The sequence below is a fragment of the Cupressus sempervirens genome, chromosome 3, assembly GCF_028749045.1.
Source record: "Cupressus sempervirens isolate cs-2001-9-10 chromosome 3, ASM2874904v1, whole genome shotgun sequence".
NCBI classification, from domain to species: domain Eukaryota; kingdom Viridiplantae; phylum Streptophyta; class Pinopsida; order Cupressales; family Cupressaceae; genus Cupressus; species Cupressus sempervirens.
Window position 1 is genome coordinate 568,369,602 of NC_143120.1, and position 23,793 is coordinate 568,393,394.

The following is a 23,793-nucleotide window of genomic DNA, read 5'->3' on the forward strand; positions in this document are numbered from 1 at the left end:
AACTATACAATACTCAACCAAATTAATAAAACCCAATGGATCCTCTAGATAAATATTGATGTTAGAAATCCAACATCAATATAACAACCTCATTATCATTTGTAGAAAAAGTTATACTTGTCAAGCAGACTGTCACTCTTTAAAAAAAAATGATTTTTCATTTGTATCACTTTTCGCGGGAGAAGAAAAATTTGACTTAAATATTTTTTTTAAAATAATACTCTTTAAAAAGCTTCTTACTGCTGCTGCTTTTCTAGAATAGGTGATTCCATTCCATTCACACTCATGAGATACCTAATTAATTGATCATGGTTATTTTTGGGGTGGATGCTGCTAGAGCATGAAAAACTAATTTGAATGCAAATTGAATGATCACTCAACTCCATATCTTCCACTCCTTTCTTCTTGTGAAGAAAAACATAATATATTCATGAGCACTCCTATATATAATATGACTAGCTATATGAATTGCTTCTATGCATCTTAGTCAAGAAGAAAACTAAGCCATGTCTCTCACAATAACTTGAACTTATCTATTGATGATAGGCTCATATACTTTGCATTCACTTTAACTTTCCTCACACGGGTTTAAACATTTTATTGCTTTTGCTTGATCGGGGAAGCTCTCACATCTCTCTACTATAGTTGCTCAATCAATCAAATGGCACCCACATCCACACAAAAACTATATATATATAGCTTGGAAAATTGTACCAAATCTTATGAAAGCAATGATTGTAGGATATGAACAAAATTGATTTTCTAAAGAAGATTTCAAAATTTTTGAATTAATTTTTCTGTTATAAAATGTGCCAGTCGTTGTGGAGATGTCTGGCATTTTTGAGCTTGTTGGCTTCCAAACAATATATAAAAATACCATAAACTTGTTACTGACTATGAGGAAAAGTTTGAGAACCATCTTACATGCTGCCAAAAAATTCTTCAAAATCAAGAGCTGAAATATAAAAATGTGATTCAATTTTTGGATAACAATTTATAAAAATTTATTTCTTTTAATAGTTGGAGGATTAATATTGATTTTTATGATTATTTTTATCATTCTTATTTGATATAAAAATTATAAGGAAAAGTACATCTGCAAATGTCTTCCTAATGTCAATTTAAATGAGGAACAATGAAAATATATAAAATAAAAAGCACACAAAATAAACATAGGAGACCAAATTTATGTGGGAAACTCTTACAAGTAAAATCTACCACTAGAAAGCTTGAGTATCTTCTTTGTATTACATTAACCGATGCCCCCTTACATTTCTAATGAATCTTGAAGGCATTTGTACACTATGCAATTCATTATGAGATTTGGTATATCAACCATCATATTACAAAAAAAATACCAACTTCCATTAGCTCAACTCTCAAGTCACAACAGAACTATGTGTCATCGCAAACACTACTCCATAGGTATCACCATTGTCATCATGTCACAACTGACACTGTGTTGAAGACACATACTTGGTATCATACTTATCACTAGTAGTATCATACCATCCTTACCATACATGTACTTGCCATCATCATCAAGTGGACTTAGTAGGTTGTACTCAAGAATAAATTTAATTATATGCCTATGTAATGCGAGACTTACCATACAAAGTTCACCATCATACTGCAATGTTGGGCCTTGTTGTACCCTTCACCATACAATGGATTCAATTATATAGTGTCTCATGTATGGTAAGAATACACTATGTGATGATATCTACAAGTCACCCCAATAATCTCCCACTTGATGAAGTTCATGAGTTCAAAATCAATCAACATATACAACCTGCAACATAGAATCTCAAGCCTTAAAGAAAAATCCACCACATGTACATTAAGAATCTCTCATTGCATAGGTAATATTTGTGTGATATAAATCCATTCAACAATATCATATAGAAGTACAACAACTAGCTTGTAGCATCAACAACATAAAAAATACATCCATGACTTGCAAGTACAAATATTCTCAATCAAGCTTCTACAATTCTCCCATACTCTCCATCACCAATAAAAGAATGAGATAAACAATGACCACACCATCTTCCACATGATGTGCATTATCAAAAAGATCTAGTCAATCCCATACTAATGTACATAAAGCTGAACACCCAAAAATTGATCCAAGCCAAAGAGATAAACACTTCAAATCAACCAAGTACCATGTCCTTCTATGTACAAATCTAAATGCCAACAATGTCAGTACAACAACCATTCCAATAAAAACATCTCTAACCATAAGAGAATACAAAATCAACATCATCTCTGAGTATCCATGAACACCTATAATTGATCAATCCATGCTAACTCCAACTACAACATAAAAATATCCTAAAGCATCAAGAAAGTGCTCAATATACCCAATACAAAGAAACCAAAACAAGATCAATGTCAAAGTTATGACCATGGCCTCATGAACATAAAAATGGCAACATGATGTAAACTATCTTGACCAAAGTGATAACATGATCCATATGAACATACTAAAATATGTCAAATGAAAACATAATCCACACCTTTATCAAAGACCCTAGAGCCCTCAATATGTCAATATCTTCAGTCACATGACTTGATAAACATCTCCAAATAGTATTTCAACAAATGTGAAAAGATATAAGGCACCTTCCAACATCTTGAATACAAATGAAGATCATTTGCTAACAAAAGAATCTATATCACTACCAATGACTTCCACTAAATTGTGGTGTGGAGTCACACATGATATCATGAAAAACATCTTCCACATGAAGATTGAATTTATTTAACTAGCCATCATTAGATGATTGACTAGCCAAAGAAACACTGCTAGCATCTTCGTCATCACTCTAAGAAGGCTTTGAATTAGAATAACTCTTCATTTTCTTCTTCTTCTTCTTTTCTTTGTAATTCTTGTAAGATATGACCAACCTACTCATATTTCTAATACATCACTTTGGACTTCTTTCAAGAATATTTAAACTTCATGTCCTTCTTTATTTTGAACTTCAATATTTCTCAAACGATAAGAGCTTGTTTAGCCACCTTAGAAGATTTCATCCACATCTCCTCAGAAAAAAGTGAAATAATTACTTTATCTATTTTAAATTGGGACATGGTAGTACTTTGATGAACATTAGAAGGTGATCCCATGAATCAGGCAACGAGCACAAGAATAACATGCAACACTCTTCTTCATTAATGGACACACCAATAAATGTTAGTTGTGTGATCACTATATTAATCATATTTTGATGATTTTCCACAACCATTCCTCTATCCATATGTAGAGAGTACAACTTCTTTCTCAAGAAGAACCTTTCTTACCAAGGGTTTCTCTTGATAATTATCTCCAAACTTGTTTCACAAATAACATGCAATTTTCTCTTTATGGACATTCAACAAAACATAATTTGCAAGGATCAACCTTGTCATTCCTCTAATATTTTGATAGGGTTTTGATCCCAATATTCTTGCTTCATGCCTTAAGAGTTGTTTCTAGATATAATGGTCCGTAAATCTTGATCAACCAACATATCTTCAACTTCAAGTTTTCACAACTCAAAGTTTTATCCGTTGAACTTTTCAATGTGTATTCTCCTTGCTATATCCACCATCTCAATTTTAGGATAATTTTTTTTCAAAAATCCATTGTGAACAAATTAACACAAAAAAATTAATCCTACCCACAAGGATAACAAAAATTGGTTTATCTCTGATACAACTTGTAATGAAAGGTACAGGTGAAAACACCTTGTAATGTCAATTTACAAGGGAAATAATAAAAAGTTTGAATCTATTTCAAAAAATTGAGATAAGTAGAAGAAAAAAAATGGAAAAAATAACAATCACACAAAATAAACATAGAAGACCAAATATATGTGGGAAACCCTTTTGGGAGAAACCCACCACCAAAAATCCTGAGTGTCTTCTTTATATTGTAGTAACTAATGTTACATAAAAATGACAATGGACTTTTTGCACAAGCTCATATTTCATTACAATCAACTTGAATTTACACCACTTCAACACTTCACCTCTTACATTTTTGATGAATCTTACAAACAGTTATACAGTTTACAATTTATTATGGAATTCAATTTATCAACCATTACATTATAGAATGGTCTAACAACCTCTATTATCCCAACTATCAGTCACAACAAAACTATGTATCATCACAAACACTACTCAATGGTCATCACTGTTCATCATCATGTCAGAAATGGTACCGTAATGAAGGTATATACTTGACATTGTACTTAACACTAGTACTATACTATCCTCACCATAACACTTTACCATATCATCTTCATTGTATAGATTCTTTTTGTACTCACTCTCATTTTACTTGTATCCACCATACACATACTCACTTTACTCATACTTATCATCACCATTGAGTGGACTTAGTACACCATACTCATCATATACCTGTATCGTATCGAGACTTAGTGTATTGAATTCACTGTCATACTACAATTCTAGGGCTTATCATATTCTTCATCATATGGTGGACTCACATATATCATGTCTTACAGTACAATGAGCATCCACCTTATAGTGACATGTACGAGTCACTCCAACAAAAAAAATGAATTTCTCTCTCAACCAATTTGTAGCTTCTTTGAATTAGTAGATACACAACCCTAATGCTTGGAATTATTTAGGGCATTTGGTGCTTGAAAAAGTCATTTTGTCTTTACTAGATACCGAGACATGTTCAATGACATCCCCTCATGGGCCACTCTCTCCTTGACATTATACAAGCCTTTTGTAAAAAATATACACTTCTTTTTATATTTGATTTATTTTTAGTATTCCATCCTTTACAAAAAAAATCTACTATCAAGAGAAATATAAATATAATTTTTTTTATATCACTTGTTGGCCCAATCACATATTTATCTTCACTTCAATCTTCTAGCCATAAAAATAATTTTTTTAGTCCTTTTGAATTTCTTAAGTATAAATATATTTAATTTTAAAATATCTTAGAATGAATAATTTAAAATCCTTTACAAAATATCTTAGAATGACCAAAAGAATCCTTATTCCATCTTCTCACACAATTATTGACATTGCTAATTTTTTAACCACCCTAAACATTGTCATATTATAAACCTTAATATTCCACCAAGATTTAAAAATATCTTCAAAGTTTTGATGAAGGGTTGACATTTTTTCAAATATGAAGGAATGATTTTTCTTCCCAGAGATAGGACCAATAGAGAAAACAATAGGGAAGTGCTCAAATCCAATCTTTGAGTATAAGAGAGGGAGCATAAAGACCTATGAAGCAACTCATGCAAAATCAAAGCATGGTTCAACCTAACTTAAATCAACTCAACCCCCACTCTCCTATTTGACTAAGTGTACTTGGTTCCCCTGGGTTGTATATCCATCAAAGCTAGTTGATTGGAAAAATCCATTAGATCTTGTCTTCTATTGTACTGATTCTAACTTCCACCAAAACTTTCCCTATCATTAATAGGCACATTGAAGTCCCCCATCACCAACCAATTGAAATCTCTGAAAGTAATCCTAGTCATAAAAATTTTGGCACTAAATTTTTTCCTTTGACATTTATTATTAAGAGCATAGATATTCAATATAACCCAAGATAAAGTATCTCTAATAATATGCAGTTTAATGGTTGCCAAGTTACAATCAGTGATCAAAGGAAGTCCAAAAATAGTGTTCTAGTTCCAAAACACAATTTTGCCTTTAGAAATTGCTTTAGAACTACTACTAGCAACCTCACAATCCTTGAATTTTTTTATCTTCTTAACTCTCTCTTTATACCTTTTTGTTTCTTGGATAATCATAACATTTGTTTTGTAATCCCTCCCCATATTCCTTGAGATATAATACTTGCGAGTGTTGTTCAATCCTCTAATGTTCAATCCTATAATGTTGAAATATTGGATGGTAGCTTTCTTTCCATCTACAATATTTTGCAAGATCTCCATCTCACACATTTTTTAGTAGATCTTCTCCCTTGCAAGTTCTTAGGGGATTCCACATTTTCTTTAGCTCTTCCTTGGGTTGCTTTTGTAGAAGAGAAGGAAGAGAGAGGACCATTTCCTTTTTTTTTGACCAGTCAGTTGAGATGGCTTAGATAAATTTTCTTTTAATGTAGTTAGTTGATTGTTGGAAGAAAATATATCCTTTAGGAGGGATGACTTAATAATGTCAACACCCTTTAGATCGTCTAATAAATTTATTTTCCTTGTGTTAAAATAAGATATTGTTGGGCATTTTGAAAAGAAACTATGAGCTCCTTGCTATTACTTTTAAGAGAACCAACAACCCCAAAAGGCTTGACTAGAGAACACTCAACACTCCTACCAATTTCTTTTATTTCTTCTTCCTTCTAGTCCACTTCTTCTAACTTGGATTCATGGTGTGTTCATGAGCAGGGGAATAACTTGACCTACCCCCATTATAAGCATTACCTTTTGTTAGAGTAATAAAGTATTTTCTTATTAATTAAATTATATCGATTTAATTATTAAGTCACTTATTATCTCTAGTTTACTTAAGCTAAACTTTGGGCATATAATAATTTATTTCTTTTATTAATTATTATCATGCAACCTAGGTTAGTTACCTATTAGGGTTTTGATCTCCTTTATAAGGATTAATCTCTTTGTAATAATTCATTCATTCACTTTTGATTATATAAATTTCTCCTTTTTCTCATCAAGAATGTCTCATCTTTGGATATGGGAAATCCAACCTCCATAGCTTTTGCTTTTGTCTTTCTATGATAGGTTTTTGCATGTAGGTGGTTCTTGGGAGCTATGGGGTTGATCTTTCATCAACTTCAACAAGGCATTAGAGCTCTAGATCTTGATGCCCCTGTTCTATTTGTAAGAGGTTTGTCTTACTTTTAGATCTATGTTTTTCTCTTTTAGAGGGTTTTAGTTTATATTAGATTTTGGGCGGGGGGGGGTGCTATTTTACAGAGCATTCTGAGCCCAAATGGATATCACCTTTGAGTGAAAAATTCCATTTCCATATGTTAGAAGTAGTAATCTTTCCTTGGTTGTATTTATTAATTAAATGGGATAAACCAAAGTATCCCTTATGTATTTTATCCTTTAGTACATATGTGAAGGACATGTTATTTTCTTGTCCTCTAGTCCACATGTGAGGATAACTCTTTTTTGTAATTCTTTTATTAAGGAAAGTAGTTTATTCCTCCTTAAGAGGATATTGACACTTTGCACACACTTATTATGAATGGTGGCATTCATAGAAATGGGAGTTACACATGCAACTCCTTTCTCATCTCTATAAAAGAGATGCCTCTCTCATTCTTCTACAACTACTTCTTTCACACATCATCTTGATGTTATTGTAATGAGCCATTTTCTCCACCTTCTTTCTCTCTCCTTTCTTAGGGCTTTTGTCTTTCATTCATAATATTACACAAGGGGTTTTCTTTTCTTTCTCCTTTCAAAATCTCTTGACTCCATTCTTGTTGATCCATTGTGAAGCTCATTTGGTTTATGGTAATATTCTTCACATTAAGCTCTCCTGGATTGTTCTATTAGTTTTCATTTTGTTCGATTTCTTACATGGTATCAAAGCTTTCTAATCCTTGTTTTGAGATTTTGTGAAGGTTACCATATTGGAAAACTTTGTTGATAGGAGAAGTGAAGGAAAAAAATCCATTCCTATTTTTTTGTTGCAGGTTTTTATCATTTTCATCATTTTTTATTAACCCTCTTTGGAAGGCTTGCTGCCAAAGGGTATTTTTTTATAATCAAAAAAAAAATTGCCCTTGTTTTAACAAGTAGCATTTATGAATTATTAGATTTATAGCATTTTTTATTATATTTTTTATTTCTAAATATTTAAAATAAAAAATTATTGTTTCCCTAATAATTTCATTAGAGGGAACACTTCAAAATCATATTTTCTTATTACATTTTTATATCTTTTGAGAAATTTTTTAAAAATCTTCTCTTGTCTTTAACTTTAGTTTTTTTTTAATCATTTGATCTTTAATTAAAAAAAAATAGTAATTCTGAGCATTTCTAATATTTCCATATCTGTACTTATCTCTTACCTTTGTTGTCATGTTTTTATAGAAGGATATGTTACCTTTGTTGTCACGTTTTTATAGATTTCCTTCTTGTTAATTTTGTTTTTCATCCCACTCTCCTTGCTTTTTGTAGTGCCTCCTTGACTGCTGGTTCCCTTTTCTTTACGTGCCTCCCTCCTCTTTCCCTTCTTGGCCCTCTAGCATTTAACCTTGTCCTGGCTACGATTCTAGCCCCTTCTATCGTAAGCAGTTGGCTCCCCTTTTGTGTGTTCGGCCTGAGGCTTCATCTCACCCTAGCCGATTTGTTTCATTAGTAATTATTTTACTCATTCCTTACATGATATCAAATTTACACCTTTGATAAGTGTGATTAAATTTTCGTAGGCCTGTGTTGGAGTTGTATTAAATAGTAACACCATTTTTTTAACACTCATTTGAACATAAATCTATTTAGGAAAAATACCTATGTAGGTGTAGCCATCAAATGTAGAAGTTTTTATTCATGTTCAGCAGATATTCTCCTTAATTTATTTTATTTTATTTTTTTGTTTGTCAAAGCTCTTGATAAGGATAGGTTGCAAAAATAAAGAAAATCTAGCTTTTTACCGCAACTTCTGTAACTTATTTACATTGAAGGCCATATCATTTGTTTTTTCAACATCGCCATTCTCATGTGTTTTACTCTCTCCATTGGAATTTCCATTGGAGAGTGATTTTATGCTGGACATCCTTCATACTTCCTCTTTGGACTTCCTACATGCTGCGGCCTGACCACCTCCTCCTGCGCTACGCCCTTGCCACTAGCTCTTTCATTTAGCTAGTGCCTTGACTTCTTGGTGTAGCCACGTGGGGTTACCCATCATTTTTTTCTATTTTTTTTCTCTACCATTTCTGTTGCTTTCATCATTCTTTCTAGTCAGCTTTATAAATTTTTCTCCTAAATTTCATTCTTTGTTTTCTTTGACAGATTCCTCTTTTGCTCCTTTTGGTTGTAGATCCTATTATCATGGTGGTATCTTTAGCTTTTTGACTCATTATATCACAACTCTTCCTCAAAATAGGGTCTCCCGTAAAAAAATTAAAGAGGAAACCAGAAAGCTTATCATATAGCTTTCTGGAGCTCAAACCCTTTCATATTATTGTTTATTCCTTTTGCTCCATTCAAAGTCCTTAAATATAATTTTTTTTAAGGCTTATGTATTTTCTTTAAACTATTTAACCGTATTTTCCTTCAAACATTTAAAAAAATAACATTCTAAAAATAATACTTATTAAATCTCTTCCATTTACTATAAGATTTGACTTATATTTTATTTAAAATAAAGATACGTGGTTTTAAGTAGAAAAAGGGAGAAATTTTAAGATTAATTATTTTTAAAGAAGTTTCCTTAGAATTAGATATTAAAACTAATTAAAGTTTTAAATTATTTAAAAAAAAATAAAAGTTAGAATTTTAAACTTAATTATTATTATTTTTTAAATATATAAATACTTTAAATGAAAAAAGAGTTTTTTTTACTAAAGTTTAATTTAATTTAATATTTCTTTTACATATATAAAATAAGGGTGTTATTTTAAACTTTATTATTCGTCAAGTTTCAAGTTCATATTTTCTTCAAAAGTTTTTTTCTTGTAATCATGTCAATTTTAATTCCAGAAATTAAGTTAAATAATTTGAACTATCATGCTTGGAAAACACATCTTTCCTTTATTTTTTGATTTAAGCATATTTTAGATGTTGGTATTGACCCTTCTATGGTTCCCGGTACCTCGGCTACACAAGATGAAAAAAATGAATGGAATACTAAAAATGAGGAAGCCCTTGGCCTCATTGGTATATCTCTTAACCTTGATTTATATGTTCTAATTTCTCATTGCACTAATGCCCATGAAGCTTGGGATATTTTAAAGCAAATGTATGATAGACCATCTGAGTCACGCAAGATTCAATTGCAAGATAATTTGGAAGACTTGAGGTATATTGATTTCAAATCTATGGATGGATTTTTACTTAAATTTGATTATATTAAAAGTCAACTAATTGGATTAGGTGTTACTCTCACTGATATTAGATTAATTACCATTATTTTAAAGAAATGTCTTCGTAGACAATTTCAACAATTTATAACTAATGTTCATTCTCAACTTGCTATTCCTACTTTGTCTACTCAATTAACTTATATTATTCTTCAAAATTTGTTACGTCAAGAGGAAGCTAAGTTATTGCAATTTGGTACTCTTAGATCTAATGAACATGCCTTTGTGTCTAAAATTCAAAATTAGAATTTCAAATCTTCTAATAATGATTCTCCCAATACTCATAATAATAATAATCACAATAATCATAATTTTAATAATAATAATCCAAACACACATCGTAATAATACTCATCCTAATCAATCTAATAAAAAACCCCACTGTACTTATTGTGGGAAAGATGGTCATGTAACTAATAATTGTTTTAAAAAACAAAAAGATAAGCAACCTATCAATAACAATAGTCAAAACTCTCATCCATCTCGTCATGCTTTTACTATTAGTTACAATGTTCCTAAAAATTTAGAATGGATTATTGATACCGGTGCATCTCAAAATGTTAGTTTTCATAAAGAAGTGTTTGATTCTTTAAAACCTGATCCTTCTAATATTCCAATTCAATTAGCTGATAATCATAGTTGCAAAGTTGAAGGATTTGGTAATGTTAGTATTCCAAATGGAAAATTACATGATGTCCTTTATGTTCCTGAGTTGAAATACAATCTTCTTTCTATTGTAAAATTATATCAGAATTACAAAGTTGAGTTTCATAGGGACATGTGTTCTATTATTGATCCTAACACTAATAAAGTTGTTGCTAATGCTAAGTTAGGCCATGATAACTTATTTAAATTTTATGGGTTCACCTCTTCCAGACACTCTTTGCACAAAGATATTGCTTTTAATATGAAGCATGAAAGGCTTGCTCGTTTGAAAAATGAGCATATCTCATCTAATACATTTGAAAATTTACCTCCTATTGCTTCATCTAAGATTACATGTATAGGGTGCATGAGTGAAAACATGCAGAATACCAAAGGTTATCAAGCTTATAATTTTATTACTAACAAAGTGCACATAGCACGAAATGTTTGTCTTGCAGGAAATGGTATGCATGATTCTTCTAATGCTCAAAATGAACAATTTAGTGGAAGTAGAATTGTGTTAGTGGAGGATCAATCTCCTTCTCTAAACCCTACTCTTCATATATCTACCTTTATTCCTCCTATTCTTTCTTACAGTGGTAATGATGCATTTATAGATCATGGTAATAATGCTAATATTGATAATGCTAATAATGCTAATGTTGATACAAATGGTACATTCATACATCATGACTCTTCCTCTAGTGATAAATCTATTAAGAAACAAACTAAATGGTTTAAGAAATTACTTAGTAAAAGAGATCAATTTCTAGAATGGTTGGACTTCAACCTAGGAGGATTAATTACTACAAATATTGTTTGATGTTAATGATTCTCTTTCATCATCTTTGGCTATTCTCTTTAGTATGTTGCCTAGAAATTATGTTCTATTAACTATTGACTTTATGATCTTAATTCTATTTGCATGATCTCATAACATGATATTTTAGGTATATTTATTCGTGTATATATATGGGGGCCCACATATATATCTTGATAAATATAAAAATTATTGTGTATTTTGTGACTGGACAATTATGAGTGCATTCTTATATATTTCACATATGCAAATTTTTTTTCTTAGGATTATGAGCTATTATAAACTATTGCCTTCAACATTTATCTTGTTTTATTGATTGGCACATAAGTGTAGTTTATGCTTTTCTAGCATCATTCTATTGCCATATTGGAACTTTATGGTTTATACCATTTATTCTTGGAGTTTCCCTCCAATTTTAGTTAATTTGACCCATCTTGAAGGCATTTTACTCTTATTTGAAGACAATCTATTGTTAATAATCATATTCCTCTCCTTTGATATCTTTGAAAATATGCCATATAATGTTATGTATACTTCATTGCTTAAATCATGAGTCATGCAAGTTATGGATTGATCACCCATTAACTTGTAGTAAAATGACTTATTAGTGGACTGTCTATATCCACGTGATTGATGCATTGTTGATGTTGGATTCATTAGCTAGCCTTTTCTATGGTCCTTTCTTGAAAATTTTGATAACATATTTGTTCTTTACAAAATATGATTTATCTTGATTTCTTTGTGGTACCAAGTTACACTTATATTTGTTACTCTATTTCAATTTACTCTATGAGAGTTTACTTATACTTTAAAAGTTTCTAACTTGAATATAAGATGAAATTATCCTTGTGGATAGTTTTTTTTTTTTTCTTGTTTCTATGTTTTAGGTAATCCATCAAGGCACATACAAGACATCATTATTTGTTGTGCAGATCCTATGCCACATGAATCCACTTGAAGATGTAACATGCTTGAAGGACTATCCACTTCTCTTGGCTCTCCAATGATGTACCCAAGATAATAAGAGACCTCTTGTATAATGAAGATATTTCAAAAAATCAAGTTGTAATATTGTAAATTGGGTTTGACACCATCTCCCCAAGTAAAGATTAAAGGGGGATGTTAGAAGTAGTAATCTTTCCTTGGTTGTATTTATTTATTTAATGGGATAAACCAAGGTATCCCTTATGTATTTTATCCTTTTGTTCATATGTGAAGGACATGTTATTTTCTTATCCTCTAGTCCACATGTGAGGATAACTCTTTTTTGTAATTCTTTTATTAAGAAAAGTAGTTTATTCCTCCTTAAGAGGATATGGACACTTTGCACACACTCATTATGAATGGTGGCATTCATAGAAATGGGAGTTACACATGCAACTCCTTTCTCATCTCTATAAAAGAGATGCCTCTCTCATTCTTCTACAACTACTTCTTTCACACATCATCTTGATGTTATTGTAATGAGCTATTTTCTCCACCTTCTTTCTCTCTCCTTTCTTAGAGCTTTTGTCTTCCATTCATAATATTACACAAGGGGTTTTCTTTGCTTTCCCCTTTCAAAACCTCTTGAATCCATTCTTGTTGATCCATTGTGAAGCTCATTTGGTTTATGGTAATATTCTTCACATTAAGCTCTCTTGGATTGTTCTATTAGTTTTCATTTTGTTTGATTTCTTACACCATATAAAATACGTCTAGTTTGGATGCTGTTGAAATATAAGGCAATTCTTTTTGTTCCCAACCTGTATTGACCTAGGCATGCATCTTGAAGCAACAATTTTTTTTTGTCAATTTATTTATTTATTTGCAAATTTCATTTTGAAAAAATGCATACGATATATTTGGAAGCATATGACTTTGGGTACTTGCATGTTGGTGGCTCTCTTTATTGAACACATGCATGCATTTTGGAACTGTGACACACTTTTTATTGGATGGTTATTATTTTTTGGAGCTTGCACCCATTTCTAGCAAACCCTTCATTGTTGGGCACTTTAATTTGTTGCATGCTACATGGTACACATAGGCCTTTTTGGTGACACATGAAAGTTATTGGTGGAAGACAATCAATCTTTCCTTTGGTGAGCCCTTCCTCACGCATGAACTGTGCCATAAATTTTGTGCGTGTGATGTTTTTCCCTCTGTACTCCATGTCAGTGCACGTAATTTATTTAGTGTGTGGCTTATGATTGTTTTGGCACCATCAACCATCATTCTGTCTCTCCATACCACACACATTTAATGTTGTGGGTCTTCATGGTAGAAGTTGGGCTCGGCCCGGGATATACATTTGGCAACCTTTTGGAGGGAAAATAATTTTTTGAGGCTACATGTTTGTCTTTTCCATGATATGACATGACGCCACCTCAAATTTTGGATTGCTTTTTCCTTGTAAGTATTCATATCTCCATTGCATTGTTTCCTACGCAAGCCCTCTTGCCACCACTCTCAAAGTGGTTTTTGGGTCCTTTACACCTCGTGCTCTCCACTCAATGTGTCTTCTGACACCCGTGTCAGTGATGTGCTCTGAACTCTATGATACTCCTTTATGAAACTAGTCATGCCTTAGAGTACAATTTTTATTTGGTTAAACACTTTTTTTCCATATATTACATTTTTTGAGCCATATACCAATGATATCTAGCTAGTGATGAGCACGTTGGATTTTGGAGGAAGGACTTGTTGTCTTGGAAATATGTGCTAGATTTGTTTGGGAGGCCTTTTTTGGGTTAAGTGTAGACTCCTCCTTAACCTATCCACCATTAAGCACTGTGTCAGTGCCTAGGATCTTGGCAAAATTTTTCACATGCCCCACCTCCTAATGCCATGTGGCATTTTCTATAAGGACATGTGGTTGGTGGTCTAGGAATTTTTTTGGAGTTTCTTTGTGGGTGCATTTTTTGAAGACTAACAATTTTTTGCATTAGTGAGCATCTTCCCACCTTTTTAAATAGGTGTTTTCTTTTGGTAGGTTACAGTGGTTTGATGGTGTTTTTAAAAATTCAATGCGATTTGGATGTGGCATTATTTTTCCACTCGTGGTTTGTGTTTTTTGGAATATTCTTTTCCAAACCTTCCCATGTGGCCAAAACCAATATTGGTAGAGAATGTGATGATTTTTCATGCATCTTGGCAAGATTATATCTTGTATAGTTTATTTATTTCCCACATGTATTTTTGGCCATTGATTTTTTCTTCTAGTACCAACCCTTTATTTTTTGGCTTGTTTCTGGGGATTGGATTTTTTCCAGTAGGGGTCATTTTATGGCAATTTTTTTGCTTCGACAACTATTTGATTATCAAATTTATGCTTATCACATGTTGGCATCATCATTGCATCAATGTTCATGTTTTCCCTTCTGGCCTTGTTTGGACCTACCTTTAGTTTTTTGCTCATATCTTGAGCATACAGACTCTGTTTTCCTTACACAAGATATCTCCAAAAAGATGGTTCTAAGTCTGTTATACTGGTACATGTAATTTTTAGTTTTGATGATATTTTGATGGTTTTTTTGCTATTAAATTTAGGGGTTCTATTTTACACTCTAGGAGACATATCTTGAGCATCCAATCTCCAATTTGGGAATTCTTTATATCATTGGAAAGGTCTTTTCAAGATCTTTCCAGTGATGCTGGTTGGTTTTCTAGATTCTTCTCCAGGCACATTCTATTCTATCTTTTTCATTCTTGCATTCTGGTGGATATCTTGGTTATTTCAAGTCCAAGATCAATTTAGTTTCTTTAGATAATTCATCATGGGTTGTACTATCTATTGTATTATCCTTATGTCTGTTCTGATCTATTTAGACATCATTTGTATGCATTCTTGCAAACACACTTTGATAAGGTGCCATATTGAATTTGTATTTTTGTTTAGTAGTTTTCCTTGTTTTTTCTTCTAATTTGACCATTTTCATCTGAGGAGACTCATGTAGATTATTGTATTTCTGGGCTTCATTATATATTGTATCTTATTGTACATGCACTAGTCTGATTAAAGTGCCATGGGGAGTTGATATTTTTCCTTTGTTTTCCATATTCCTTTGTCTAGTGAGTTTCCCTTCTATGACATTAGCTTCATGATGTGTATGAGATTGATCAACTTAGTACACACATATGTATTCTTTTGTGCATCTTGATCATGATTCCTTGACATGCAGTTCTTTTGATTCACTTTTATCTGCATTAGGGAGGTTCTATTGTTTCTCATGCTTCCTTAGTTCAATGGAATGAGATATGTATTAAATATTTGTTCCTATTTACTAGGTGGATGCAATGGCTGGGTTCCTATGTATTTTGATGAGATGGATAATTTACCATTCATACATCTTATTTTCATTCCTACTTTGGTTGCATCCTTCCATGTTCGATTGATCAAATCTTTAGGATTTGGTGTTTCATGGCATCTGTATATTTGAGTTAAACTATTTTCCTTTGTGTGCCTCTTGATTTGATGTAGATTATAGGCTTCTCTACCTGGTCAGGTTCTATTTCAGTGGAGGTTCTTCAGATCAATAGTTACTTTTGATAGAACTTTGCAGCTTCTACATGCTTCAATGGTGTTCTTCATGATCATCTTTTGTTCCTATCTTTCAAGACATTCCCTAGTTTGGAGGCTTCTTTAGTCCTTCACTAGTTCTTTTCAGTATTATTTCCATCTCTTTTTGGAGTAGGGTTTTTCCCATGTAGTTTTCTCTATTTCTCCTCTTTTTAGAGATTTGGTTATTCGTGGGGTACCTCATTAGACTTTGTTTTCAGGATGCAAATTTAATTTTAGTAGTAGTTTCTAGGTTCTTAGCTACTTCTGAAGTTTATCTGAAGGGGGGTTGTTAGAGTAATAAAGTATTTTCTTATTAATTTAATTATATTGATTTAAATATTAAGTCACTTATTATCTCTAGTTCACTTAAGCTAAACTTTGGGCATATAATTTCTAATTCTTTTATTAATTATTATCATGTATCCTAGGTTAGTTACTTGTTAGGATTTTGATCCCCTTTATAAGGATTGATCTCTTTGTAATAATTCATTCATTCACTTTTGATTATAGAAATTTCTCTTTTTTCTCATCAACAATGTCTCATCTATGGTTTTGGAAATTCAACCTCTATAGCTTTTGCTTCTCTCTTTCTATGATAGATGTTTGTATGTAGGTGATTCTTGGGAGCTATGGGGTTGATCTTCCATCAACTTCAGCACCTTAAATTCCCTTCTCCTCATTCACACTTCTTGGTAGAAGGGGAGCATCATTGGTCTTCTCTAGTTTTTCCTCCATTAACCTTTCATTAGGGAGGAGACCAAAATTCACTTTGTGGACAACCAAACCCTTGACTTTATCTCCCTCCATCATTTCCCCCATAACATTTTCAATAGAGAGGGGACATACATTCTCTTTCGGGATGGAAGAACCCTCACCTTTACCTCCTTCTAATAGGCAAGGTTTTGAAACCTCATTACATTTTTCCAAGGTTTCTTTTTGGTTCTTCTAGACCATATTTGTTTCATCCTTCCTACTAGGCACTTAAACCATTTTATTCTCTTGCTTCAATTTCTTAGGACATTTCCTTGCCTAGTGTCCTAATTTATTACAATAAAAAAAAGAAAATGGAAGATCCTCAAACTCCACTCCCTAAGTCCATTTCCAAGCTTAGACACAATGTCAATTTTTAGGAAGATTGGTTAATTGATGAATATTAACATATACATGAGTATAAACCAATATATATTTGGAAGTAGTCATAGGGTCAATAGAATGTTGTTCCCCAAAGGAGGAAGCAAGATCCCTAAATAAATCCTCACTCTAGAACTCCAAAGGGAAACTAGGAAATCTAATCCACACAGGTGTAGTATGGTAAAAGGTATTGTAAAATCATCTTGGGTCCCAATTTTTTAAAGCCAAAGAGTTTCTACAAAACACCCAGGGTCCTCCACATAAAACATATTCAAGGTCCTTCTTATTACAATAGCTAAAAGACAAGAAGCCTTTTGAAAGGGCACCAATATCAACTTGACCTTTAAGTTTCCATTTACACTTAACCATGGATATAAAAATATTTATGTTGGGTCTAGGACCCTAGAACTTCCCACCTAACACAAGGTTGATAAATGAAATGGAATAATCAATAAAAGATTCCAGTGCAAAAATTTCACACTTGTCTTTTTGCTTGTCCATTTTATAAGTAATAGGTGGAAAGGAGGATTTATCTTTGGGGTTGACCCCAAAAATAGAAGACTATTTCAACTGGGGAACATGGACTAGCTCCAATACTTTACTTCCTTCAAGATGAGCATGTGAACCTCCATTCAAAGGATCCATAGGCTCCACGAGAAAAGATCAATCTTGTGGAGCTCAATTTAAATTGTCTTCCTTGGTAGGACCATCAAAGATATCCTTATTATGTACCTTAGAAACTCCTCCACTATCATTTCCTCCTACAACACCTTGCAACTAACATGAAGAATAACTTGGTTTCACTTGCAAACCTCTCATGCATGAAGCCTAACTATCATGGCTCAAGGCCCTGCCCAATGCACCTTTCAAGTTTTACATTACTAAATCTCATAATTAACTAAATAATGATTTCTAACTAACTATCCAAACACAAATTAAATAATGAATTCCCATGTTAAATAGCTAACAAGAGCACAATATTACTTATACACGAAAGAAAAATGCACAAAGTTAAAGATACTAATGGTACAATATTTCTCTCAAATTAATAGAAACTCACTCATATAATTATTGATAAATACATTTTTCTAACAAAAATAATTAATTTAAAATTCCATATAGAAACAAGAGCTTTGTTGGAGTAGGAGCCCTACCTCTTGTGAAAAGCATAAGAAAATAAATTATCATGACAAATGTATAGAAACTAAGAATTTTGATCAGAGAGATGGAAACTTTAGTTTAGAAGAATGACCAAAATGTAGAAAACAATGAATTTTAATTGACGAGATGGAAATTATGGGGATTATGAAAGCTAATATATTTGTTTATTTTTTTGGAGAAAATTCCATCATGTTGACAAGCCATAAACCTAGGCCAAATGAAAAATTAACTGAATACTAATTGTTAATAAGAAGCAAGAATATAAATATGGAAGATAGACTATTAGCCAAGTAGCTAACCTACGAAGCTTACTGTTAAAGGATTAATTTTATTTTATTTATTAAGTCACATTTATGCTATACTTAAGATTTTACTTTATACTCATGCATTTCCATTTAATCATCAAATATTAATTGTTAAATGTTCTTTACCTCTTAGGGTTTCACGATCTTCTTTATTAGGAATGATCTATTGTATTTTTATTCATTCTTTCTATTAGTGTAAATAAGTATTTACTACTTACACTTACTTAAGTTTACTTAGGTTAATGCATATTTTTTATATTTATTTATTAGCCACCTAAGAGTATGCGTACTCTTGTGAGTTGTCATGTTGACAACACAAGAGTCTGCACCTCTTTTATGCACATGGTGTCTACAACATAGGAGTTAACACACTAATTAAACACATGGTGTCTACAACCTTCTCATTCTTATCCACTCATCTAGAATGTTGGATAAGGTGTGTGCTTAGTTGTCAATGCTTATCTTATCTCCTAGTTGTTTCTAGAGACATTCTAGGTGCTTCCTGAGAGGCCTTTATATACAGGCACTCTTAGTGTGTTTGCATATCACATATTGAGCAGAGAAATGTATTCAAACATACTCTAATTAATAGATCATACTCTCTTTTTTTGGTCTACAGTTGTGCTTCTGTTTGAGTTCTACGATCTTGGGTGAATCTTGCTCTTAGGAAAATTCTTACATGGTATCAGAGCTCTTGGAGATTTTCTCATCACATAGCCATTCGAGACCATGCTTGCTTCAACACCTTAGCCTGAATCTGAAGTACTGCAAAAATTGGGAGTGTTTAGACCCAGATCTAACCTCACCATTGCGTCTAGAATGTTGATTCAGTGAAAACTAGCTATAAATTTGGCTATCTTGCCAAAGTCGATTGTGAGGCAAATTTTTTTGTAAATCGACACCCGAAGGACTAATTTGCAGAATTGGTATGATCATTTCAGATCTCTACATTTAATTTTTAGATCTGCCTTTTTTTCATCTGCATCTCTACTATTTTTTCGGATCTACATTATTTTTCATAAAGTTTTGGCCGTAGGGCCATAGGAGAGATTTTTTACAGGTGAAGATTGAAGCTTGCTGGTGCAAATTAGATATTTTCATCACATTTAGAAGGTAAAAAAACCCCCATATCAGATTTTGTTTCATCCAAATTGGACATTTGAGGCAAAATTTAGAGACATTTATTTTTTGGGAGGCACGATGACGATTCAGAAAAAATAATAGTAGGAATGATTTTCAAACAACGATATCTCCCTCATACTGACTCCTTTTTGCTAGCAATTTTTTTATAATTTTGGGGTAGAATTTCATGATCTACACATTGGTGTAGGTGGTTTAAGATCTCTATTTCTGAATTTTTTTACAACTCCAAAATTTCATTTTTTTCCACTTAAAATGCTTAGTACAGGCTCATCTGGACTCCAAATCAGGTTCCATTTTTTTTGAAAGTGCATTTTTTTTTGTCTACTTTCTAGATATAAAATTATATTATAGGTTCTATAGACAAAAATATTGATTTCATAAATAGGCCCTAAATTGGCAAGTGGCTATCAAGTGCCTAAATCACATATTAGGGGGGGTTCTTTGATTCATTATTCTTGTTTTTTGGAGGTTCATTGATTGATTTCATGGAGTCTTGTCAGATTTGTTAGTCTAGTATTAGACCATAGTTGACAACAAGGAACTATAAAAAATGGAGTACTTTGATAGTTGATCATCTAAGAGACCATCTAGAATTGCTTCCTTATCTCTATTCAATGCCACCACATTTTAATTGGACACATCTTGTAAACTTTCATCACTTTTTGTATAACAATATGAGCAAGGAATCTTTTTCTCCTCTTAGAGTGGCACATTTTTCTTATGATATTTGGATGTCTATTTGGGAAGCATATGGAGATCCATGTGTTCCTCCATTTCCAGAGGACATTCTACATCCAGTCACTCCAGCTATGGTTTCTTCAACTCTAGATGAGATCACACCTCCTAGTTCTGTTGCTCCTATTGCTCTAGTTTCAGCCACAAATAATTTAGATTCATTGCAACAAGACCCTTTATGTCTTTCTACTCTACCTTCATGCGATGACTTCCTTCCCGCCCTTGTAGGATTGTTCATGGAGTCTCACATTGAAGATGTCGAAAAAATTCTTGATGACATTCATCTTCTTTTTGAGGTAGATACTTCATCCTTTGCCACAATGACAGATTCATGTACTTCATCATTACAGGTTACACATGGTCTTCTAGGTGATGATTTCTTGCCAGACATTTTAGCTCTGTTCTTGGAGTCACACATAGTAGATATGGAAGACTTCTTGTAATTCCCCACCTGGAGATCCTTGGAAACAAGGATGAAAACAAGCCAGAATACAACAACAAATTATTTTGGAAACAAGGAAAGACTTAACGACATCTATGCCTTAGATCCTTGTTGTCATAGACTTAAAGACATCTAAAGACTTGACAACAAGGAAACAAGTACATGACAACAACATACCTGGATCATACAGATCACAACGGAAGACTTAATGACCATCCTAACACCCAACAGATCTTCAAACATCACCACTAACCAAAACACAAAGAAGAAAATATAAGAGATTGACCAAGCTAAAAGATCAAAAAAGACTCTTGAAAATTGGCTAAGTCTGAATTCTGAAGCCCTGAAATTTCCTAGAATCTTAATCTTCGCTCGTAGAGGTTTGAAACCCATCTCAAATGAATCGTCTCATATATTAAAATATATCTTAAGTATAAGAAATTAAATATACATCAACTTATACTTCAACTTATATATTTTAAAGCCTGAAGGACTATAACAAAAACCCAAAAATTGGATTTCAAGAGAAACCATCTAAAATTAAAATGCAACAACATAGGGTCGAAGAACACCCAAAAGGGTATCTAGATCAACTCTCAAAAAGTTTAGATCAACTCGAAAAGTGCCCACGCAAGTTTTTACAAAAATTGTGCGATACTTTAATGCAACATAGAAAAGTGTCGCGCGACATTTCTCAAGGAGGAGTGCGACACTTTCAAGGACTGGGTGATACTTTTCATTAAGGCGTGCGACACTTTAATAGTGTCGTACAATGTTTCTCCAAGAGGCATGCGATATTGGAAAGTATCACACAACACTTCTCAAAAGGGTGTGCGATACTCTTCTAGTGTTGCACGACATTTCTCAAAAAGGTATGCGATACTTTACAGTATCATACGATACAGTTTTGTATGGGCATGTGATACTTTTTAAATGTCACACATTGTTGAACAAATGTTGCCCATAGAAAACAAAGACACTTCTAGAAATCAGAAAAGGGAAAAATAGACCAAAGAACCTCCACACTGGGGAGTACCAAATCCACACTTCGAGGCTAGAACACTCGAACCAAAATTGAGTAACTGAAATACAAAAAAAGGGAATCTAACCATCTAACAAACAGTAAAGGAACAATACAAAAAGGAAACATCACAACAATTGAAATAACATCACAATGAACGGAATAACCAAGTAAGTATGCGGTTCCTCCCAACAATCAATGGTGTCATAAGACCATCTTGGGCCCTAGCCATCCCCTGCGCATAACATCCCAAGCCACTGATCAGATTATTGGTGCTGTCGTGATAGGGACATCACTACTAAACATGCTACAATATAAGTAAATGAAATCTAACATGCTATTAGAAAGCATAGGATAACCTTGTAATCAGATAACATCATCTACTATATGCTAAACATCATAATAAGGAATGCGTAAAACCAACATCATGTAAACATGGAAAACAACATCCCAATGAAAGTATAAATCACTAGAAAGCATACTCCACAAATCAAAGTACCAAGTGACACATCTAGCAACGATCACACTAGAATAATAGACTGTCTCTGTACGTCGATCCCTAGCAGTGGTGAAGGTAGCTATGCCTCCCAACCACGTGGTACCTATAGGTCCACACCTGCCGTGCTGATGGAGATAATGATCCAACCACACACACACACAAAACAACAACCATGGCTAACACACACACCAAGCAGTGTGATGACTGAATCCAAGATAGACAATGCATAAACTACAGGTCCTGGTTAGACACCTCAATGGGCTACTACGTAGGGATTGACATCATGGAGAGTCACTCGGCATCAACAAGCCCAAGCTCAGATCTTTGTAGCTCAACTCCCTCAATGGAAGGCCAATACACTGTGTAGCTCAACTCCATCAATGGAAGGCCAATACAAAAAGTACAAATTTATTTTCTTTAATGTTATTACCACCCAATGTTTATTTAATTATTACTTACTTAAAACTTCCTCTACTAATGTTGTGGGACTAAGGTCACTAGGCTGTGAGATAGAAGCCCCCTCCATATGCTACCCTACCCTACCCATGCTCATCCAATGATGAGTGCCTGTAGGCATGCAAACTCCCAACCCAACCCCAATGATCAAAACTTTTGGAAGTACCATAGAAGATTGGGCCCCACAGGTCACCCGGCAGATGTACATATGTGTGGCACACCACCATCTTAAAGATCATACACAAGGACACGATGAGAATGCAAACAAAAGTCAATCAACCGAACCAAAATTGGGATGACGGATACTACATGCATCCCAATGCAACAAAAGATGCAAAAGTGTTCTAACTAGTATCCAAATGGATCATCTAGGTCCACGAACCACAATGTGCCAAGAAAATATGAGAAAATAGGGCGGCACACAAAATGAGGTAAAAACCCCAAATTTTGGAAAAATTCCAAAATTAAAACCCATTTGGCCTTTGGGTTCAAAAACCCCAAAAATCCAAAAATAAAAGAAATCAGATACCGTATGCAAAAATGGCCAGCATAACGGCCCAAAAACCCAAACCCCCATTTCAAAAATAGGAAAAACGTTCATACCCAACCAACCAGGTAGAACTAGCAAATAGAAACAGAGGGGAACACTAGTTCACAACCTCCTAACATATTGCTACAAGAAACAAAAGCAAAAAAAGAGCAAAAACATTAAAACGGGAAGGCCCTACCTGATAGCAAAAGGGGCCAAAACTGAAACCCATAGAATAAAATAAATACTCTGCCGAAACTGACGGCAAAGCAAAAACTCCTCGAGTTGA